This window comes from Mytilus trossulus, chromosome 4 (assembly GCF_036588685.1).
Source record: "Mytilus trossulus isolate FHL-02 chromosome 4, PNRI_Mtr1.1.1.hap1, whole genome shotgun sequence".
NCBI classification, from domain to species: domain Eukaryota; kingdom Metazoa; phylum Mollusca; class Bivalvia; order Mytilida; family Mytilidae; genus Mytilus; species Mytilus trossulus.
In genome coordinates, this window is record NC_086376.1 from 64,968,754 (window position 1) to 64,981,803 (window position 13,050).

Sequence of the window (13,050 nt, forward strand, 5' to 3'; positions counted from 1 at the left end):
TCTGTTAATGTTGACTTCTCTTTAAAAAAAAAATGGGGGCATCATTGGCCAAGTGGTCTAAGTAGTTCAACTACTGTAATTACTAGCCAGTCAACACTGAGGCTGTGAGTTTGAACCAAGATGCACTCAAGACCAATGATTTAATTGATTGTCAGTTTTCCTATCGAAGGTTGGTGGTTTTCTACTAGCACTCTGGCCTTCTACGCCATGAAATATAGCCCAAAAGCAGTGCTTTAAAAACAGAAAATTAAATTAAATCATAAAAGTGGTACAAATACATTTTTTTTCAATTCTAGATAACCATTACTTTTTTTCATAGTAAGCAAACCATTACTTTTTTTCATAGGAAGCAGGTATTAATAAATACAGAGTTTTTACTTCATTATCTGACTTATTCATCTGGAAATGTGCAGTGAGCTTAAGATTACACAAGGTAAAGGTACATGTAGGCAGGGCCGTAACTACATTGAGGCAAATGAGGCAAATGCCTCATGTTTTAAATTTCAAAAAAAAAAAAAAAAAAAAGATTGTCTTCATATCAAATTGTTTCAACGGAAAGTGTCTTGCAAGAAGCAAGTTATAACATGTACCAGCTCTCTGGTGTCGCCCCTGCATGTTTTACATAATCTATTTTTCCATTTTACTTTTGGTTTTGAGAGTTGATGGTCTATTGTTTTTACTTCTGTGTCCCGGATTTGTCTTTTGTTCATTTATTGTCCTACTGAATGACTAGTCTGAGTGTTGATTTTCATTTGTAAACTTGTCACACTGTGTAATGTTGCATGATCACCGATGTCCAGGCATTATGCGAGAAAATATTTTCAGAATATACGATGCTGCTGGACACAGAAAAAATGGTCGTTTCTACATGGAGATTTAATTGAACTTGATATCAAAGAATACAAAACTGCCTTTTTTTGTGTATAAAACCACAGACTCTTGGGTATATGATACAGATAAATTTTTTTTATTTCTTGTTGTTGATTAAAATATTCAATTTTCTATATGTATAATACATATCTATCACTTCTGTGCATGTCTCACCTAGTTTGTTTAAAGTAAGTCCACCAATATCCCGGTATCAAATTATTTTTGGAAAAAAACATCAATGTATTGCCATATAACCTTTTACATCAAGGGTTAAATTTGCATTAAGTCGTGTTCAGACCCTTTAACAGAAATAAAGGAATATGCAGTACATGTGCACGGGAGCTAATCGCACACAATGTCAATGTATTGAGAAAAAAAAACCAAATGATCAATGGTCAAAGTTTTTATTCCTGTTCTTCATCTTGATAGTTGCTGGAGGGAGGGTCTTCGATAATGAAAGAATCATAAATACCGTAAAACAAAGTCAATATGGTCCCTATAGTGTAGACTTAAGCAGTACTAGTACTTAAAGTATATTACTCAGATTGCACACTGTCACTATATATAAATCTAGTCATAAAAAAATCACAAGTCAGCACAATACAAGACAAGAACAGAAAGACAGATTTGGTATTAATGTTTATGAGAATTACGATTTTTGCTTTATCCTACATATCGGTCTTTTAATGTTTCCCCTAAAACCTTAAAATCTTAAATAACAATGAAGCTATGTTTTTTTTATACCAGAATATTGTCGAAAAAATAGCTAAACATTATTTGCGTTTCTATGAAAGAAAGAGTCCGGGAAACGCTCAGATTTTGTGTTATTTTTCTCCGAGCTTCTGGGGGCCTTGAGCGGCCCCCAGACCCCTCGCCAAATTTTTTTCGCCTCACTACGCTCGGCGAATATATTTTGCCTCACTATTAAAAGAGGCTAGTTACGGCCCTGGTAGTTACAATATTTACTCAGCATGTAAAAAGTATATAGGTTATTTAAATTATGAAATTGTTACGAACATGTTCACATTTTCCTACACATTATTTACATCAATATGATCATAAAGGTGCAGTTCACAATGACCTATTCTACATGGATGCTGAGACTACAATAATGCATATATATACCTGTATTCAATTTTACATGATCCTTGTACATTTAATTGCCGAAATAATAATATGATAATACTTGAGGTCACCCCTATATAATCACAAGTTTTGACTATTTTGTCCTAAATGTCAAGTCTTTCTCATAAAAAGTACAAAAATTGTTAAGGTGGTTGAACAAAAAATAAGTTAAGTAGTCTTTTTGGGTTTTTGTAAAGCGCTTGTGCTTTCTTTCTAGCTTGAGGGCCCAACCAAGTGTTCAGTTATTCTCTGACCCTTCCATCTGTTTAGTTTCAGCAGACAAATTCAACACACCTCTCAGAAAGGAAGACTCTAATAGTTTTTCATAATACTTTTTCTTTGTGATGTCAGAATTCAAACCAGAATTAAATTCAATTTCAAATTGACATTTGCCAACAAACTGGTGGTTCAGAAGCTTCCTTTCAGTGGAAAACGCTTCTGTGCAGCTGTCATTTGTGCATTGTATTACTACATTTTCTGTGTCTGATTTTGTATTTCTTTTAGTCAACTGGTGAAATGTGTTATCATCAGGTTACTATGTGATATGTATCTCATGTTGATTGCTGGAATCTGATCATTCTTTATCAACAAGCCTGAAAAAAGAGAACATATTAAATGCACATTCATGTATCAGTTAAGTTTGCACAAGAAATTAGCCAAAATAAATTAAAACTAGGGGACAAATTAGTTGTGTTTCAACAAACAGGTCAATCAAGGCAAGACAAGAAAACCAAAGTTATAAACAAATGTTTAACCCCGCCACATTATTTATGTATGTGCCTGTCCCAAGTCAGGAGCCTGTAATTCAGTGGTTGTCGTTTGTTTATGTGTTACATATTTGTTTTTCGTTCATTTTTTTACATATATAAATAAGGTCGTTAGTTTTCTCGTTTGAATTGTTTTACATTGTCTTATTGGGGCCTTTTATAGTTGACTATGCGGTTTGGGCTTTGCTCATTGTTGAAGGCCAAGTGACCTTTAGTTGTTAATGTTTGTGTCATTTTGGTCTTTTGTGGATAGTTGTCTCATTGGCAATCATACCACATCTTCTTTTTTTATATGATCAGGTTGATCAGTATGTACATTAACTCAGGATATGAAATATCGAAAATGATCATTTAGAAAAGAGGAATTGATGTATAGATAATAACTTAAATGTGTATAAATTTTGTTCAATTTAGTCAAAGGAAACTTGAGTTATCATACAACATAGGTCAGAGTGATAACTACACATATATCAGTGCACAGTCAGCACACACTTTAAAAGTCAATGTAATTCCGATGCTGACAAAATATAATATAAGCTCAGTATTATATTTTGAGTTTGAGATGTGGTAAAGGCTGTATACAGCCAATTGTAACTTATGGTTGTGAAAATTGGGGTGTTATTAACATTACTCCTAAAAGGAAAATTTATCCCTTTATGACATATTTTAAGATTGGGAGTTTGAGAGGTTATAGATTTTAAATTTTGTAAGTATATTATTGGTGTTACAAAGATATGCACAAATGTAGCAGTCCTGTCAGAACTGGGGAGATATCCTCTTTATATAAATTTGCTAACACATACCGGTATATATCATAGACTATAGAATTCTCCATTTGATTTATTGAAAAGTGCTTATGCTGAGTTCAAAATGATTGAGAGTAACGCTCAAACTAGGTCCAGTAATTCATGGCTCTCTGATATCATTTTCTACAGTGAAAAATTGGGTATTGACCTAAATATATGTAAAAATTTAGGCAAATATAAATCAAAAAATTTACTGAAAAAACAGCTCAAATTAAATTTTCAAAATGATTGGGAGAAAATGCAAGATTTTTATTTACAGAATCAATATGGCAAGCCGTTCTCGTCAAAACTATGATTAAACCATTTTTCGAAAATTTACACACTGAGAATTACAACAAAGCACACTGAGATTTAAAAACTTCAAAACGCACACTGAGAATTGAGAATTACACACAGAGAATTGAAAATTACACACTGAGAATTAAAAATTACACACTGAGATTTCATAAAGACGCACTGAGATTACAAAAATGAAAAACGCACACTGAGAATTGAAAATTACACACTGAGAATTAAAAATTACACACTGAGATTTCAAAAAGACACACTGAGAATAAATAAACTGAAAACACACACTGAGAATTTGAAATTACACACTGAGAATTTAAAATTACACACTGAGATTTGTGGGCACTTTTTATGCGCACATATCTAATTAGCATACTTAATCTGAATCTATTACAAGCTTAAAACAACAAGGGGACAAAACTCGTTAGTCCTTCGATTTGGTTCCAAATTATTAATAAAAAAAACTTTAGAAATACAAGAACAAGAAAAATACCCGGCACTTACTCTTATTACAAAATACAACCAAATGGTGAAAAACTTTATTAAAATTATAAGAAAACATAGGAACAATCTGCAAAAGAATGCAGTGAAATTTTTACTCAAGTTTTTATTATAGCATATAAACGTAACAAAAATATAAAAGATTAACTAGCGAAATCAGGGAAACAGTTGGAAGACTTTGAAAAGGGACACATGTTTAATTACTGGTAGTAATGATCTGAATTATAGGCAACAAACTTATGAATATGAGCTATGTTAATTAAGTCTTGAAATTTATTACGAATGTTGGTATATAAGGAACCGCATTTCATTATTATGACTGACAAGAGTTCTTGAGATCAAGATATAAATCTGTTGAATTATTCAATTCATGAATATTCATTAGTAATTTGCATATTAATCTCAGTGCGTATTTTTGAAATCTCAGTGTGTAATTAACAATTCTCAGTGTGTGTTTTTTAGTTAATTTCATCTCAGTGTGTAATTTTGAATTCTCAGTGTGTGTTTTTTATTTTTTTAAATATAAGTGTGTAATTTCGATTTCTCAGTGTGTTATTTTAGGTTTTTAATTCTCAGTGTGTATTTTTTTTCGGAAAAAGGGTTTAAACATAGTTTTGACGAGAACGGCTTGCCATAAATCAAGGCAAATTGGACACTTATTTTTCATTCAATAGGTCATTTGACTAAAATTATTTAGATTTAAAGCATCCACAAAAACATTTGTTTACAAAATACAGACTCAACAATCACTGTTTAAGAATAGAAACTGGCAGATATGAATGAATTACCAATGTATGTGGTAAATATCAAATATTACTTCGACATGAAAGGATATGTTTATATTGTAATTCAAATTGTATTGAAAATGAAATGCAATTTCTTCTGGAATGGCCTCTGCACAAAAACCTCAGAAGAGATATGACTGATCATATAAAAATATATCCCAGTTTAGATAATTTAAACAGAAAAGATCTTTTTTCAAGAATCATGAATAACGATGATAGCATTTTTTTTTTATCTATTTTATGTACATAACTCGCTAAAGGCCTGCAACTTACAAAATCATAAAATTATTTAACTTAGATACTCTAATAGAAATCAAAATTATCTCCCCTTGACCACTAACCCTTTCCTCGTGCATTTAAATTATTATTTTATATTTCTTTCATTACTCTGTAATGTTTATGTCATGTTTTCAATAATGTTATGCTCTTAATGGGCCCTTTAATTCGGAAAATGAAAATATTGTATAGTATTGTATTGTATTGTATTGTAAGGCTGATATTAACCTTATCCAAGTGTACTATTACACTTTGATGCTGACAGATATGGCTATAGATGCACAAGTATGCAAGCTTACACCACCCTAGTATGGCATACAATGGATTGATATTAACTTTACAATATTCAACAAAACATTAGTTACCATTGTTACTGAAGGAATTTATAACATGCATATACCTTCTCCAATGCCATGAGCCTCCCCTACATGTATGCCTCCTCCTTCAAAAGAGAAATTAGAGTACGGGCCAATAGCAGGAATTCCTTTGACGTGTTTCTTTTCCACAACACTTACTCTGTACTTTACTGACTTCATCATTGTCTCTATACCCTAAAATTAAAATAAATGTTGTGACACATGTCTATTTTGATAAATATGTCAAAATATGTGAAGGAAAGTAAGTAAACAGTTGCATCAATGAGTGATCAACTACTTTTCTAAAAATAGTTTCACCTGATCTGTCAGAATTTCAAGTTAATCATAAAATTGAGAATGGAAATGGGGAATGTATCAAAGAGACAACAACCCGACCATAGAAAAAAACAACAGCAGAAGGTCACCAACAGGTCTTCAATGAAACGAGAAATTCCCGCACCCGGAGGCGTCCTTCAGCTGGCCCCTTAACAAATATATACTAGTTTAGTGATAATGAACGCCATACTAACTTCCAAATTCTACACAAGAAACTAAAATTAAAATAAGACAAGATTAACAAAGACCATATATTTCTTCTTTTTTTTGTATGAGCATGAGTAATATATGTCTACTTATGTGTTCTGTGTGTATTCCTTTAGTTATTTCATGTTTATTAAAGTGCCTGTCAATTTTTTTCCTGGTTTTTGTCACTTGTCTATTGAATTTCAGCAATTACATGAAAATGAAACATTCAGGTAAGATGTCTTAATTCTCAAACTCTGGTAAGCCCTTGTTAGAGAACTAAATAATTTACCCTCATGCGTCTGAGATTTCCAGTGTTAGATTCTCTATATCTTAACAGTCATATAAGGTAATATGAAATGTAATTTAAACAAGCCAAAAAATGAAAGGGTGTGTCAGAGGCATTGTGTTGTGAAAAAGCTTCATTTAAAAATTAAAAAATATCAGTCAAAGCAAACAGGAAAAACAAATCATACTAATTGGCCAAAATTACTACCTTTTCATTGAAGATGCATTCAGTACATCATTTCCCTGATTGATGTGTCTTCATATAGCTATTTTTAAAGTTGCTCCAGTCCTGTCGCATGGGACGTTACCATTTTGGAATTCACAAAAGTCATATGATAAGACTTTCTTATTTTTGCTTAATATGGACATCATTTCTGTCTACTTGTAACACCAAGCAAGAAAATCCAAACTTTCAACCATGCCATTAACTTTCTGGAATGCCATTGTGATATGCCAAGGTAAACCAAACCTTCAAAACCATTCTGTTTGGTTTGAAGATATTGTTTTGGAAGATATTTCATCTACCAGTCACTTATTAACAAGACATCATCTTCACTATTAGTGTCAAACAATACACTTTTAGCACTGACTTGGTTTTTGCAGCAAACAGGATTATTCTTCAGATTGGTGATGCTTTGTATTGCTTGGATAACTTTAAAATTAAGATCATTTAGTTTTTCTGTCCTTTCTGCATTTTCTTTGACGGCACATTGTACTGTCTTGAGAAGGGAGTTAGTTGATTAATTCAACTGCACACAGGAAACACATACATACGTGTGGTTGTGTTAACATCTTTTTGAAAACTCGGGATGCAAAGGGTCACTTAGGGCATAATTTAGGCAATGATCTTTGACTTCACAACACTAATCGATGAACCTAAGAGAAAAAGAAAACATAGTTTATTTAAGGAATGACTAATATTTTTTCTGTCTATGAAGAAATAACATAAAAAATTATGTGCACACTGAATAACGAGCGTAGCGGGTTATTTAACAGTGTGCACCACATTTTTTATGTTATTTCGAATAGACAGAAAAAATATTACAGTCGTTTCTTATAATTCAATTCTAAAATCCATTTTAGACCGTAGAAAACCATGAAAAACGTTGATGATGTCACAGTCACATGACTAAATTATGTCTATGGGCTCATAACAAAATTATCTCAGCCAATCAGAAGACGTGTTACATCCAAAATTAAATTATTTATGAATGTATGCATGGTTTGACTGGTTGTGGAAAGTAAGATTAAGCCACTGCAGTCTAATTAGTGTTAACATATTTACTATGCAATAGTTTTCAAAATTTTCACAGTGAGGGTTGTCTTGCCATTCTTTTGAAAGTTGCCTAAAAATAATTAGAAAAAACTTTCACCCAAAAACAACCAAAAATAAACAAGAGTGAACACACTGAATTATCTCCCCTGTTCTAGTGTTCATAATTTATTTAGAAAGTATAAACTAGACACTCTCAAGAGCCTGTGTCGCTCACCTGTATTTACTGATGCTTTGGAAATCATGTAAAATAAAGTAAAAATCAAAATTAATAGTATTAGATATTAGATGTTATAATGATATCTGAGATAATAACAAAAAATGCAAAATTTTGGTAAAATTACTAAATCAGGGGCATCAATCCAACAAATGTTTGTCGGATTTTGTTTGAATATTTCAGGGCAGCAAAAATTTAGATTCATACACATACACACAGGTCTTTATCTATAAACTAATTAACAGTGTCAAATGGAGGCAAAATTGGGGACTTCTAAGGCCTTCTTATTAATTAGATAAAGTTAATTTCATCTACTATTCTTGCCTTAAAATCTGTTTTGAGATACTGTCTGCACTGTAAAAGTAAGGATCTTGCATCTTTGCTCTGTTGTAGATTCAAACCCTCTATTTGCACAAAAATTTTGATAATGTTTTGAATGCTGGACTTATCCTTCTGCCACAAAGTAGTCAATTCCCTCTAAATTGGTTATTATTTTCACACCACACTGAGCAATAATTCTGCACATTGTACTATACCCTGCAAGATAATGTTTGTATTATTTTAGTGTAAACTTATATTACAATTTTGATGTTAATTTATTTACCAACAAAAGTTCAGTAGCATTTTTGGTGAAATTTCTATGTTCAAAGGGGAATAACTGTAACAAAATTAGGCTGATTTGAAATGAGATTTATATACAAGTTAGTACTTAGTAGTTCATATTTATGATTTTTTATTTGTTTCAATTTCAATAAGAGATTCAGGCATTTCACGGCAATCTGAACAGGAGACAAAAAATATATTTCACTTATTAACCCTTTAACCCCCAATCCCGTCTGTAGGTGTGATGGTGACAACCATTCTTTGATGGTCCGTATGACCCTCCATACCTTTTTGGAACTGCCCCACCTGAACTGTCATGATAGCAGGGACTTCAACCAAGCAGTGTATGGTCCAAAAACTCTTCTCAGTGGTTAAGGTAGTAGTTGTAAAGGTGTGTGTGTAGCTTCCAGAAAAATTCTACAAAAAAAAAATTAAAAAATTATCAATAACCTTCATGGGTTGCATTTCTAAATTCTATATAATCCATCAGTTTTTTATTGGCTAATCAAAAAATGTCAATTTGGTGTGGATGAGGTTAACAGAATGGAGAATTATTAAAAAAAATTATATAGAATTATTTTTGCCTATCGTTTTATTGGCAGCAACCCAAAAGTACATTGTTTCGATTCATCTGCAAATTTCAGGGCTGATAGATCTTACCTCATGAAAATTTTTACTTATTCAAAGGAGTAGGTCCGGTAAGGACCGATTTTGGCCTCAAATTTCAGGTTCATCTGACAAAAGATTTTGACCACTTTTTAAACACTTAAGTGTCTATTTCATTTGAATCAATTAGTTTATGGGGAAAATTTTAACTGATTAAGTCATTAAAAACGATCCGATTCAAACTCAAATATGAAAAATCTACCAAATATGCCGAAGAATGTCACTTTTCAGATGGTTTTTGTCAAAAATGAAAGTGATCCGTGTTCGTCCTCAACTTTTATATATGTTATGTTATATCATAAAATACAACTAACATTTCAATATTAAGAATATACACGATTGCGGCCACTTTTGTTTTACACAAAAACTGTCTAAAATTTAATTAAAATGCTAGAATTGTGATGATTTCAGTAATTTAGTATGACTTAATGGTGCTAGTACCCGGTAAATGTGCATTATTATGTCAAAAACAGCCCATATTTATGTAGCAGAAGCATTCTATTGTATAATGAACAACTAAAAATTTACATTTTCACAATTTTGTAAAACTGCTATATTTTGGGGCCAAAAAGGGATCTTTCTTACTGGACCAACTCCTTTGCTATAAATGCGGATTTTTTTTTAGATATAAGCCAAAACCAGTATTTTACCCCTATGTTCTATTGCTGCCATGACAGCCATGTTTTTTTTGACGAAACAGCAAAATAAAACACAAACTTTATTCTAGTTTCAGAGGAAAAGATGTTTGAAATAGTTTGCCATCGGTTTTATTATCAATATCAACAACATGTCTATCTTGGCATTGAGCAAGGTCAAGTTGTTCCCTGACTGTTCAAGGCATCATTAAGCGAAAACCATTGAATGTTGGATATGTACGGATTGATAATTTAGTTTTAGATGCAGGATTTTTTTTTATTAGTTGTTAGAGCTTTGAACAAGCAGTCAGTTAACTGTGAGTACTCTCAGATCGGAACCTAGGGTCTTTTTGTTGTTATGATGTACAAGTACCCATCCACGTCCAATTGTATTTTTATTCATCTGATGAGTTAAGCCTTTTTCAACTTATTTTTATAGTTCTTTCTTATGTTGTACTGTTATAAATAGAATTGTCCCTGGCTAGTGGAGGGTTGGGATCCTGCTAACATGTTTAACCCTGTCACATTCTGTATGTATGTGCCTGTCCCAACTAAGGAGCTGGTAATTCAGTGGTCGTCTTTTAATGTTTATGTGTTACATATTTGTTTTTCAATCATTTTTTTTTGGTACATAGATTAGGCCAGGTTTTTTTCTCGTTTGAATTGTTTTACATTGTAATTTCAGGCCTTTTATAGCTGACTATGCAGTATGGGCTTTGTTCATTGTTGAAGGCCATACAGTAACCTATAGTTGTTAATTTCTGTGTAATTTGGTCTCTTTTGGACAGTTGTCTCATTTGCAATCATACCACATCTTCTTTTTTTTATATGTACAAACCTGAGATAAATATTGACTGCTTTCTGTAGTACATGTAGTTTCTGACTCTAGCTCTGTAGACTGTGATGGCAAACAAATCTAAAATGACATGTCAACATCATATACCGGTACACATTGTGTATAGACTTAATTGGTTTGATCAATTCATTAGGGGCACAAACATACACAGGTTAACAATATGGAGCCCTATAGCAATTCTCTATTTTTTGTTCGTCTGTCTTCTATTTCTGATGACACAAGAACACAATTATTTCGTAGTGCATTTCTTTTAGACAATAAATTCAAATTAAAAAAATCGCACCTGCTCTTTCTTAATTTTTTTTTACAGAGTAGTGTAATACTAATGAGACAAATAATATCAAAATTATAGAAACTTCTACCAGCTTTAACTCAAAATATTGACAATTCTGTGTCAAGGGGGTGTAAAATTCAGTTTGACAGCTTGAGACGTGATAAAATTTGAACTTTTTAACAGGAACAAGTCACTACTTAACATAAAGATTCAGCACAGAAATTGTTTTAACAGGTAATTACATCCCCTTAGGGAATTATGAGATAGTTTGCCATAGGGCACATATTAGAGAAACTAGGGTCATTCTCGTTTTTACATTTGGATGTTTATTTTCAAGTGTCAAGATTTTAGCCTAAAAATTTAGCAAACAAAGAGTATGGATTAGTAAAATAGTTTAAAAGAGGGGGTAGGGGCCTTTTTAAAGAAAATATACTCATCTTTCAATGGGCTTATTCTGTTATCTGTTTTCTCCCATGATGCTTCCTGTGTCTGAAAGAAAAACAAAGAGTATGGATTAGTAAAATATTTTAAAAGAGGGGGTAGGGGCCTATTTAAAGAAAAAAAATACTCATCTTTCAATGGGCTTCTTCTGTTATCTATTTTCCTCCCATGGGGCTTCCTGCGTTTGAAATAAAAACAAAGAGTACGGATTAGGTAGCAATAAACAGTTAGGAAAAAATACTAAAATTTGCCCTTATGAATTTTACCATTCCCTTTTCATTGCTTTCTTGCAATATCAAGCTTACTGTTTGTGTCATATATGGGCATATGTATGTTATCAGAATCTTCCATAGATTTTATTTCCAGTACAAAAAATGGTAAAATATAATTTCATTTTGGTGTATCCATGGCAACAATCTGCATTTATTTGATATAAATTATTGCAAAAAGGGGGGGGGGGGAAGATATCACATATTTCCCCAAAATTTGGCTAAAAGTAGAATTTCAATCGCTTGAAGTAAAACCTTTTCTGAAACTGTGTACATATATCATTCTGCAAATCCAATGAAAATCATATTTCTTTCATCTCATTTTTTTGTAAAATTGCTTCAAAAACTTTGTGACGAAAAAGAGTGTTTGTAAACAGTACAATAATTTCTGGACCGATGGCCAGTCTAGCTATGAAAATACAGACTGTCAAACAGAAAACAGCCCATAAAACATGTAAAAACTAATTTTGATGCTCTTATAAACCATTTTGAAGGCTAAATAAGCACTCATCTGTCTGAAAATGAATTTTATTACACAATAACTTTCCTATTTGAAAAATCCACAGGGGCCATAATGCGAAACTAAACTCCTAACTGTGTATTGCTACCTTAGTCAAATATTTTAAAAGAGGGGGTAGGGGCCTATTTAAAGAAAAATATACTCATCTTTCAATGGGCTTCTTCTGTTATCTTCTTTCATCCCGCATCTGAAAGAAAAACAAAGAGTATGGATTAGTAAAATATTTTAAAAGAGGGGGTAGGGGACTATTTAAAGAAAAATATACTCATCTTTCAATGGGCTTCTTCTGTTATCTTCTTTCATCCCGCCTCTGAAAGAAAAACAAAAAGTATGGATTAGTAAAATACTTTAAAAGAGGGGGTAGGGGCCTATTTAAAGAAAAATATACTCATCTTTCAATGGGCTTCTTCTGTTATCTTCTTTCATCCCGCATCTGAAAGAAAAACAAAGAGTATGGATTAGTAAAATATTTTAAAAGAGGGGGTAGGGGACTATTTAAAGAAAAATATACTCATCTTTCAATGGGCTTCTTCTGTTATCTTCTTTCATCCCGCGTCTGAAAGAAAAACAAAGAGTATGGATTAGTAAAATATTTTAAAAGAGGGGGTAGGGGCCTATTTAAAGAAAAATATACTCATCTTTCAATGGGCTTCTTCTGTTATCTTCTTTCATCCCGCCTCTGAAAGAAAAACAAAAAGTATGGATTAGTAAA

General features: G+C 32.1%; 1 long non-coding RNA gene across 1 annotated transcript; it reads right to left on the reverse strand.

Annotated features, from left to right (window-relative positions):
* Nucleotides 1–8,403: 8,403 nt before the first annotated feature.
* LOC134714113 (uncharacterized) lies at nt 8,404–10,921 on the reverse strand. The gene is made up of 3 exons (XR_010106490.1): nt 10,817–10,921; nt 8,965–9,094; nt 8,404–8,611 (listed from the first exon to the last, which is right to left on the reverse strand). It is a non-coding gene; the product is annotated as an uncharacterized LOC134714113 (long non-coding RNA).
* Nucleotides 10,922–13,050: the final 2,129 nt, after the last annotated feature.